This window comes from Magallana gigas, chromosome 6 (assembly GCF_963853765.1).
Source record: "Magallana gigas chromosome 6, xbMagGiga1.1, whole genome shotgun sequence".
NCBI lineage: Eukaryota > Metazoa > Mollusca > Bivalvia > Ostreida > Ostreidae > Magallana > Magallana gigas.
This window is the reverse complement of record NC_088858.1, coordinates 14,565,188-14,577,002: the sequence shown is the minus strand read 5'-3', so window position 1 is coordinate 14,577,002 and position 11,815 is coordinate 14,565,188. Positions and strand designations below refer to the sequence as shown.

The 11,815-nt window shown below is 33.1% G+C and overlaps 1 long non-coding RNA gene across 1 annotated transcript; it reads right to left on the bottom strand.

Moving 5' to 3' along the window:
- Positions 1-9,822: 9,822 nt before the first annotated feature.
- On the bottom strand, positions 9,823-11,014 carry LOC105334300 (uncharacterized). Its single transcript, XR_901100.4, has 2 exons — positions 10,908-11,014; positions 9,823-10,186 (listed from the first exon to the last, which is right to left on the bottom strand). It is a non-coding gene; the product is annotated as an uncharacterized lncRNA (long non-coding RNA).
- Positions 11,015-11,815: the final 801 nt, after the last annotated feature.

The following is an 11,815-nucleotide window of genomic DNA, read 5'->3' as shown; positions in this document are numbered from 1 at the left end:
CAGGGACTGTAATTTTTTATGAGATAAAAAACAACATGTAAAATGCCTGATTTTCCCACCTTTGTAAAAATACGAGGTCACTTGAAGTTTTGATGCCAGTTGTTTAGGCAGGGGTGTGAAAGGGCTCGGACATGATTTTCAAGCACATGTGTAACTTTGATGTAAACAAACTCTCGTGCCTTTGTGGATGGCTGTGTGTTTTCTGCTACTAAATTGGCTAGGAACAATTGTTTTAAAAGTTGTAAAGAGGAAATTACCCAGAAGTTTGTTTTAAACTTGCTATCCGTATCTAAAGTTGCGTAATTTTGGTAAGAATATATAGTAAAAATTAATAGTGTTGTGCAACCTGAAGGAAAATTGTTATGATGTGTTTTAAGTCATAAAGTGGGGTGTTTTGGCGTTCTATCGATGTGTGTAGATTAGAAATCACCAACAATGAGCCTTTGTGGCCGGCACCTCACTTATTTTGCTGTCAATGGCGCATACAAAATTAGCCCAGATTTCCTCTGAAATTTCGTAGAACATCAAACAGCGACCCGATTATAGTGTATCGGACCGTCCAAACTGCCCCAAAATTATACAGCAGCTTATCCAGAAAGTTGGTTTTATCGTCGTAAACCAAAAAAGCTTTTATGCAATACGAATTTTGTGTAAAATGAGTTATTTAGACGCTTGTACGGTATACAGAATCTATAAAATTATGCCCATAAAACGCCAATATTAAAGTAAAATATGAATTTAGCTATGATTCAACACCCGCATTAGTTTTATTAGAACCTGACAATGCTAATTTATATGAAAATGCACGCCAATTCTTTAAAATTGAATAATATAACGGCAGTTTTTTAACCCCTCCCCCCAAAGGCAGGGTTCGCTAAACTTGTACATGTATATATTCTCGGGTCGTCATGATATAAACAAGTTTGCATTGTCTTTTGAATAGACATGCATATTTGCACAAATTAGAACCAAGAAAATCATTCAAAATTAACACGCCGTGAAATTACATACAGTATAACTTTTAACATATTTTCATAAATCAGAGGCCACCGCGAGCACCATGGTTTTAATAATCGCTCATAACTTTTTGATATAGCTACAGAATTCAGTAAAACTTTCCACATGTGTTCCACAATAAATGTTTTTGTGTTTTCAGATTTTATTTTTGCGAGTGTAAAATAATAGATTACTTGCAGGAAAATTGTTATGATGTGTTTTAAGTCATAAAGTGGGGTGTTTTGGCGTTCTATCGATGTGTGTAGATTAGAAATCACCAACAATGAGCCTTTGTGGCCGGCACCTCACTTATTTTGCTGTCAATGGCGCATACAAAATTAGCCCAGATTTCCTCTGAAATTTCGTAGAACATCAAACAGCGACCCGATTATAGTGTATCGGACCGTCCAAACTGCCCCAAAATTATACAGCAGCTTATCCAGAAAGTTGGTTTTATCGTCGTAAACCAAAAAAGCTTTTATGCAATACGAATTTTGTGTAAAATGAGTTATTTAGACGCTTGTACGGTATACAGAATCTATAAAATTATGCCCATAAAACGCCAATATTAAAGTAAAATATGAATTTAGCTATGATTCAACACCCGCATTAGTTTTATTAGAACCTGACAATGCTAATTTATATGAAAATGCACGCCAATTCTTTAAAATTGAATAATATAACGGCAGTTTTTTAACCCCTCCCCCCAAAGGCAGGGTTCGCTAAACTTGTACATGTATATATTCTCGGGTCGTCATGATATAAACAAGTTTGCATTGTCTTTTGAATAGACATGCATATTTGCACAAATTAGAACCAAGAAAATCATTCAAAATTAACACGCCGTGAAATTACATACAGTATAACTTTTAACATATTTTCATAAATCAGAGGCCACCGCGAGCACCATGGTTTTAATAATCGCTCATAACTTTTTGATATAGCTACAGAATTCAGTAAAACTTTCCACATGTGTTCCACAATAAATGTTTTTGTGTTTTCAGATTTTATTTTTGCGAGTGTAAAATAATAGATTACTTGCAGGTATCACAACACTATTTTTTCGAAGGTTCACGTCAAAACATGGCTGAGTGAAAATAATTCCCGAATTCCCCTTCGCTTTTAGGAGTTTTCCGCCAGCGACAGGGACTGTAATTTTTTATGAGATAAAAAACAACATGTAAAATGCCTGATTTTCCCACCTTTGTAAAAATACGAGGTCACTTGAAGTTTTGATGCCAGTTGTTTAGGCAGGGGTGTGAAAGGGCTCGGACATGATTTTCAAGCACATGTGTAACTTTGATGTAAACAAACTCTCGTGCCTTTGTGGATGGCTGTGTGTTTTCTGCTACTAAATTGGCTAGGAACAATTGTTTTAAAAGTTGTAAAGAGGAAATTACCCAGAAGTTTGTTTTAAACTTGCTATCCGTATCTAAAGTTGCGTAATTTTGGTAAGAATATATAGTAAAAATTAATAGTGTTGTGCAACCTGAAGGAAAATTGTTATGATGTGTTTTAAGTCATAAAGTGGGGTGTTTTGGCGTTCTATCGATGTGTGTAGATTAGAAATCACCAACAATGAGCCTTTGTGGCCGGCACCTCACTTATTTTGCTGTCAATGGCGCATACAAAATTAGCCCAGATTTCCTCTGAAATTTCGTAGAACATCAAACAGCGACCCGATTATAGTGTATCGGACCGTCCAAACTGCCCCAAAATTATACAGCAGCTTATCCAGAAAGTTGGTTTTATCGTCGTAAACCAAAAAAGCTTTTATGCAATACGAATTTTGTGTAAAATGAGTTATTTAGACGCTTGTACGGTATACAGAATCTATAAAATTATGCCCATAAAACGCCAATATTAAAGTAAAATATGAATTTAGCTATGATTCAACACCCGCATTAGTTTTATTAGAACCTGACAATGCTAATTTATATGAAAATGCACGCCAATTCTTTAAAATTGAATAATATAACGGCAGTTTTTTAACCCCTCCCCCCAAAGGCAGGGTTCGCTAAACTTGTACATGTATATATTCTCGGGTCGTCATGATATAAACAAGTTTGCATTGTCTTTTGAATAGACATGCATATTTGCACAAATTAGAACCAAGAAAATCATTCAAAATTAACACGCCGTGAAATTACATACAGTATAACTTTTAACATATTTTCATAAATCAGAGGCCACCGCGAGCACCATGGTTTTAATAATCGCTCATAACTTTTTGATATAGCTACAGAATTCAGTAAAACTTTCCACATGTGTTCCACAATAAATGTTTTTGTGTTTTCAGATTTTATTTTTGCGAGTGTAAAATAATAGATTACTTGCAGGAAAATTGTTATGATGTGTTTTAAGTCATAAAGTGGGGTGTTTTGGCGTTCTATCGATGTGTGTAGATTAGAAATCACCAACAATGAGCCTTTGTGGCCGGCACCTCACTTATTTTGCTGTCAATGGCGCATACAAAATTAGCCCAGATTTCCTCTGAAATTTCGTAGAACATCAAACAGCGACCCGATTATAGTGTATCGGACCGTCCAAACTGCCCCAAAATTATACAGCAGCTTATCCAGAAAGTTGGTTTTATCGTCGTAAACCAAAAAAGCTTTTATGCAATACGAATTTTGTGTAAAATGAGTTATTTAGACGCTTGTACGGTATACAGAATCTATAAAATTATGCCCATAAAACGCCAATATTAAAGTAAAATATGAATTTAGCTATGATTCAACACCCGCATTAGTTTTATTAGAACCTGACAATGCTAATTTATATGAAAATGCACGCCAATTCTTTAAAATTGAATAATATAACGGCAGTTTTTTAACCCCTCCCCCCAAAGGCAGGGTTCGCTAAACTTGTACATGTATATATTCTCGGGTCGTCATGATATAAACAAGTTTGCATTGTCTTTTGAATAGACATGCATATTTGCACAAATTAGAACCAAGAAAATCATTCAAAATTAACACGCCGTGAAATTACATACAGTATAACTTTTAACATATTTTCATAAATCAGAGGCCACCGCGAGCACCATGGTTTTAATAATCGCTCATAACTTTTTGATATAGCTACAGAATTCAGTAAAACTTTCCACATGTGTTCCACAATAAATGTTTTTGTGTTTTCAGATTTTATTTTTGCGAGTGTAAAATAATAGATTACTTGCAGGAAAATTGTTATGATGTGTTTTAAGTCATAAAGTGGGGTGTTTTGGCGTTCTATCGATGTGTGTAGATTAGAAATCACCAACAATGAGCCTTTGTGGCCGGCACCTCACTTATTTTGCTGTCAATGGCGCATACAAAATTAGCCCAGATTTCCTCTGAAATTTCGTAGAACATCAAACAGCGACCCGATTATAGTGTATCGGACCGTCCAAACTGCCCCAAAATTATACAGCAGCTTATCCAGAAAGTTGGTTTTATCGTCGTAAACCAAAAAAGCTTTTATGCAATACGAATTTTGTGTAAAATGAGTTATTTAGACGCTTGTACGGTATACAGAATCTATAAAATTATGCCCATAAAACGCCAATATTAAAGTAAAATATGAATTTAGCTATGATTCAACACCCGCATTAGTTTTATTAGAACCTGACAATGCTAATTTATATGAAAATGCACGCCAATTCTTTAAAATTGAATAATATAACGGCAGTTTTTTAACCCCTCCCCCCAAAGGCAGGGTTCGCTAAACTTGTACATGTATATATTCTCGGGTCGTCATGATATAAACAAGTTTGCATTGTCTTTTGAATAGACATGCATATTTGCACAAATTAGAACCAAGAAAATCATTCAAAATTAACACGCCGTGAAATTACATACAGTATAACTTTTAACATATTTTCATAAATCAGAGGCCACCGCGAGCACCATGGTTTTAATAATCGCTCATAACTTTTTGATATAGCTACAGAATTCAGTAAAACTTTCCACATGTGTTCCACAATAAATGTTTTTGTGTTTTCAGATTTTATTTTTGCGAGTGTAAAATAATAGATTACTTGCAGGTATCACAACACTATTTTTTCGAAGGTTCACGTCAAAACATGGCTGAGTGAAAATAATTCCCGAATTCCCCTTCGCTTTTAGGAGTTTTCCGCCAGCGACAGGGACTGTAATTTTTTATGAGATAAAAAACAACATGTAAAATGCCTGATTTTCCCACCTTTGTAAAAATACGAGGTCACTTGAAGTTTTGATGCCAGTTGTTTAGGCAGGGGTGTGAAAGGGCTCGGACATGATTTTCAAGCACATGTGTAACTTTGATGTAAACAAACTCTCGTGCCTTTGTGGATGGCTGTGTGTTTTCTGCTACTAAATTGGCTAGGAACAATTGTTTTAAAAGTTGTAAAGAGGAAATTACCCAGAAGTTTGTTTTAAACTTGCTATCCGTATCTAAAGTTGCGTAATTTTGGTAAGAATATATAGTAAAAATTAATAGTGTTGTGCAACCTGTACTCTCACTGGTCAGTTACTGACCGCATCAAACCACGTGACCGTATCGCTTAATTTGATTGGCTATTAAATTAAATTTGGGGAGAATTACACCATGGAATTTTTAGCAATTACATCATAGGTCACTGGGAGGTTTTTAGACTAGGAATTTGGGCTAAAAATAGACATGGACAGTGACCACTGCAGGGAAATTACATAATATGGCCAACGACCTCTACAAGGCCTGGGAAAGAAATGCAACTTATCTAATCAAACATAAACATGAAAAATACAATAAATCAGCAAATAAAATTATAGCATTCAACACATAAATACAATTATTAACATAATTGTTGTTTTTATTTATTCTAGATGAAAATTCTTAATAAACATTTTGTAATGATAAAATGATTTTTCCTGTAATGGTTATATAAAAATCAAACTAAAATCTAAAAAATAATGATCATGTATGAAATGATCTAAAAAAAATCCTGTTGTGTATATCCATGCTAGGTTGGAAATAAAAAGCCTAACTATTTGTTACCATAATGGTTTATTTTTAGGGTTTCAACTCTTTTCTTAATTAATTATACGCACTATTTGTACAATAGAATACACCTGTCTAAACCCAAATAATTTGATTCAAATCGGATCGTTAGTCTAGAAGTCCATTAACATGTAAAGTGATAGAAACCGTACAACTGCTGCTGATGTCAGGACGTTTAATCCATGAAACTTTCAACGCTTAATACAGCATTGGAATATACAGCTCAGGTGTAGATGACAATTAAACTTGAACGGCCAATAATGCAAACATCTTGTTAGGGACATACATTCCCAATTTCAAACAAAATTAAAATAAAACCTCATAGTCATATGTGTTTTTGGATTTCATTTCATTGCACTGAGACTCGATTGAACATAAGAGACGATATCAATGTATTATTCGTGGAAGGAAAAAATAACTTAATATTACTATTGCGGAATGTTAATAAGTACCCATCAATTGTCTATTTTGGAAATTCAAAAACAAAGAAAACAAAAAAATACGAAAGTGTATATTAGAAAATTACAAATAGCAATCGGATAAAAAGTAAAACTATGTTCCTGAAAATGAAGACATATACAATAAAAATATTGCTATTGGACTGGTGCCTTGCATATAGTTAATTAAAACATAATACATTTATTAATCATAGTACGATTACAATCGTTAGTTTAGATATGTAACACGACTTCATCTTCTAAAAAGTCCATTTACCATTGTGTAGGTATAAACTGTGAATTGTAAGTTATTTATTACAGGTTTTTTTTTTTATCCTTAATACTTTCCCGTGGCAGTTTTTTGTCCAAAATGTGTATAATCTGCTTGCACATAATTTGAAAATAATGATTATTCATTTTACTCATTACACTAGATCTAAATTTGACAATTTTGAGGGCGATCCTAGATGGATGTTTTTAAAAATCTGAAATCTACATTCTGTTTTCAATTTATGACAAAAGAGAACTGTTAAATATTGACATAAACATAATATCATAACAACTTAACAGGATATCGGCCTGACTGGGAAGTCAGGCACAACTTAAAATTGACATTTGAGAGAGAAAACTTAAAGATTACAATGGTTTACAACGAGTGTAAATAGGTTTCCTTAAAGCTGAATGGTACGATTTGAATTGAATGTTTTAAAATATATTAATATTGCTCAGTCATGCAACATCTGTAGCATACAAAATAAAACTTCAAATAAATAACAAACTCACATTGGATTTAATATAAAGTTTGAGAAAAACTCAAACTTTCGGTTTCATGGGTATTTGTTTCCAACTGATTTCACCCGGATAGAGTTCATTATATTTTCTAATTGTAATATTTATGAATAATCCTCGAGTAGAACACTGAGCATAAGGGCAAACCGATCCATGCTTGAGTAACTATCCATGCTTGAGTAACTATGTTCAATTCTTTGTATACTGGCGTGTTGCAGATCTACCATAACACATTTCTTTTTTCCATTTATGTTTTCACGGACAATATATTATTAATAAAAAATCTAAAATTTGTATTCAATAGAATTACATTACTTTATCTTTGTCGACAAGTTTAGATTGAAATCGAGGTTTGGCCTCTCGACATAATGGCAATCTGGCCGAATGGGTGTCAGCTGGTTATGATCCAATGCCACGTGATGAAAATTCAGGATATTAATGTGACAGTAATATATACGGGCGTCTCATGTCAAAATTTAATGTAACAATTACAATAATATTGCATTTATTTATAATAAAATCAGAAAAATCAACGATACAGATCCATCAATTATTATTGTTATACTTTCATGTTAAATACTGAAATCTGATTGGTTAAGACGCAGTTAATAATATTTACTATTACCCTCAGCGTTAGCAACGCACTTGGCAACGGGTAACATTAAAAAATGTTACATGCGCGAAAATTTTGCGCGTACGGTTCGCTGTAGAATTCACGTTATTCCTATATAAAAGCAGTAAAATTTTCTTAAAAATTTATAAAAAGACATTCAGTATAACAAAATAAGTAGTGCCTGTTTGGGAGGATAACAGTTGAAATTGACACCCCTCGAAAACCATTGTCAACCTCCGCTTCGCGTCGGTTGACAATGGTTTTCTCGGGGTGTCAATTTCAACTGTTACCCTCCCAAACAGGCACTATTTATATACTGTTACAACACAGAAATATGTAAGTCAAAGATGATTATGTGGTTGTTTTTAGATTGTTTGCTGTGACTTATTAAATGGATTTCATTGAATAAGTCGATCGTGATATTTTAGACATATGTCGGTTATATAAAGCAATATAACGATATTCCAGTTCACTTCTTTTGTGTACTTTCCAAGAAACTTTGTTCTATAGAAATAGGGGAGAAATCCGGGGGGGGGGTTAAAAACTTTATATAAAATAATTTTGACCAATTTATAAATAATTTGGAAATGAATATAAACTTATGGCATTTGAGCAGGTTTGACATTACACGCTGTATTCGAATGAACGCAGGTCTAGAAACGCTCTCATAAGTGCAGATTAGAAAAAATGAAATTATAAACCAAACTTTTTAAAATTATAAATGTTCGTGTGGTGCATAGCGGTTGCCGTCTTTGGCACTAATAGATTTTCATTGCTGTCTAAAAATATAAATCCAATCACTGGCCACTGCTCGAATTTTTGCAGTTGCCACACCCGACCTCAATCTGTGGTTGCCATATTTTTGAAATTCAATTTCATCTGTCCAATGTAAATAAAACAAACTATCAGGCTCTTGTGCATAAAATGTCGTTCTCTAGAAATCGTGTTCAGAGATTGTTCCTGGAACCACACTGCTTAGTCCAACAATCCTATTAAAATCTAAGCACCGACACAGGAAGCTAGGTGTGCTTGATTAATATTACAATACAGAACATATTGCTCCAAATTGATGGAATAAACGAAATTTTACATCAGCTAGACTTAAAGATTCAATTGGCTTTTTTTTTTTTAATATAAATCAATTGAAAGAATAAATTACGTTTGCAAAGATGGATGGCAAAGAGAAACAGGTATGCTGTTTTGGTGAAAAGGTTAAAATGAAAGGTCCTAACGCTCAGGAAAAGGGGTGGGTATCGAAACAAACATAAAAAAACCCGCATATTTTCTCATGTAATAACGAATCAGTTGACGTTAAAAAAAACATCAATGTAAATCATTTTATGCACTTTATATTTTTGAAGTTGTATATATTTTACTTTAAAAGAATGTCATAGTACATTACAAATTTAATTGACTAGGTATAATGTAATTCATATCAAACTGTAACTAAATTGTGCTTTTGAATACCCGTCCCTTTTTAAAATTATCAATATATACACATTACTCTATTGACATTTATGTATCTCATGAAAGGTTTTATTTGCTAGCAATATATTTATAAAATCAGTTTCATCTCTTAAGAGGTTTCACCGAGGATTTGAGATTAAGAAACATGTCACATTGTGTAAGAAAAGTTTGTGAATAAACATCTATTATGAAATTTGAAATTCGAAACTGGTCTTTGGTATAGTTTTGAACTTTAATAAAGAAATGAAAGATTAAAATAATTGTATTTTTTTTAAATAGCTAAACAGCTGTTTATTACAGATACATGAATTGTGAACACACCGATATTTTAGTGATAACACAGCAAAATGTGCCACATGGTTAAAGATGTGTGATACATATGTGACCTTACGTACGTTTAACGTGATTTAAGTACCACATGTGATACCCATATGTTTAACATATGTTTGATCTCAACATATGTAAAAAAAATATGTGGCACATATTGATGTGTACCATTAAAACAAAAAAATCAAATACTAGGACGAAACAATGTACAAATTTATCAAGCTAGGGCGTGAACCTTAATAACGAATTACAATATTAATGCCAAATATAACGCAATTATTTATTATATCCGTAGATTTTGACCATTGTGTCTCATGTTTTTCAAAAGATCTCCAGTTTATTCGTGAATGATACAGAAAGTAAGACGTTGGTATGCCTGCTTCTGGCAATCGAGTTGACATCGCGTTCTGCTGCAGCCATACTGAGGACGAGGGCAGGCTTTTTCACAGGCATCCAATTTCTGATTGGCGTTCATCAAACATTGGTACTGGATGTTGAAATCGTTACACTGCCCACAGATTACACCAACCAGGCCCAGCAATACTAACAGCTTAATCTAAAATACAGGGAGTTCACAAGGCTTGAAAAAAGTAATTTTGATTCTCAGGTCAAGTTACATTTTTACAAAAATTCAAATTGCATATCACAAGAAAATGAAAAATGAAAACGTTTCAAAAATGTACTAACCATTATCTACTACAATGTCCAAAATACAATACGAAATATAACAATAAACACGTTTGCAAACTCTACAGATCTTATAACCTACTACTCTACGGATCTAATTATCTGAGAATTGCAGAAAATCAACAACCTTAATTTATGCGAAGATTTCTTTTCACAAAAATATTTTCATTGCATTGATCGATATTCAGTTGAACATAAGGAATCACAGTATCGTAATTTAAACGGTATAAATGTTTGTGGAAGGGATAATTGGTTGTTAATCTATATTATTTTGTTTTTAAGTACCCATCGATTGTCTGCGGCAATTTTTGTTTGGAAGTCTAAATTAATAAATATTACGAAATACTTATAATAAAAAGGTCGAATAGCAATCAGATTTTTAAAAAAAGATATATTCTTTAAAAAATTACAAAAATGCAATAAGAATAATTGTATTATAAGTGTATTATGTATTCTTATTTTTTAAAAAAGCACGAAATTTTTTAATTGAATTCTATCATAATTTTCCCGTTTCAGAACAGTCGGTTCAACTGGTTTGTGATTCAGTTAAAGTTTGACACGACTTCATCTTTTAACAAAAATCTACTTACCATTGTATAGGTGCGTCTGAAAAACTCCTAAAATGTGTGTGCGCTGTAACTTATATATAACAGAGTTTTATATCCTGAATACTTTGCCCTTTGGCAGTATGTAAATTTTGTGCGAAATGTGTGTCATCTGGTTGCGCACAATATGACGATAATTAATTGGATTTCACCATTTAAGGTTAAATCCATTTATCAAAGTGAACGGACAATATTTTTTCTTTTTTTTTTAAATTTCGTAATTTGAGCTTTATTGACTTTGCGCGCGAAATTTAGTGAGAACATCATGAATTGCTGACGTCATTATAGTACGCATTTACATCATCAGTCAAAGCAGAAAATTTTACCCACCCTCCCACCCTCTTTAACTAGCTTTTTCTGTTATTGAATATAAAAATGTTTCATATTAGTTGTGATTTTATTACACCTTTTCTGCTGTTAGATTTGTTGTATTTACAGGTTGTGTTGCTTTTGATCTTGCTGAGTAAATGTACTTTCTTCATCAATCCCATCGTCATGGCCGTTTTTTGCATCTTCTTCACAAAAGTCTGAGACGCCTCAAAGTGTGGATACGGCTTTTAGGCTTACCAGTAGTATCATTGGACTTGGTTATAACTAATATGTGCTTATCTTGACAGTATGTAATTGTGAACATCTGTTCCCAGTGTTCACCATTTTTGCATTTTTAGGGATGTCATACAAGGCTATATATTGATGCATCGGCTCCCTCACTTAACCCTCTGACTGCGGCAGGGACATATATGTCCTTTTACCGCTGGCTGCGAGAGGGACATATATGTCCTTTACGGCGTCATGAACGTAAAGTCACTTCTCACTTTCATTTTCAATGGATTTTATATCATTTTTACTCGATTTTTACTATAAAGATTGATTTTAATTTTTAGAAACATCAA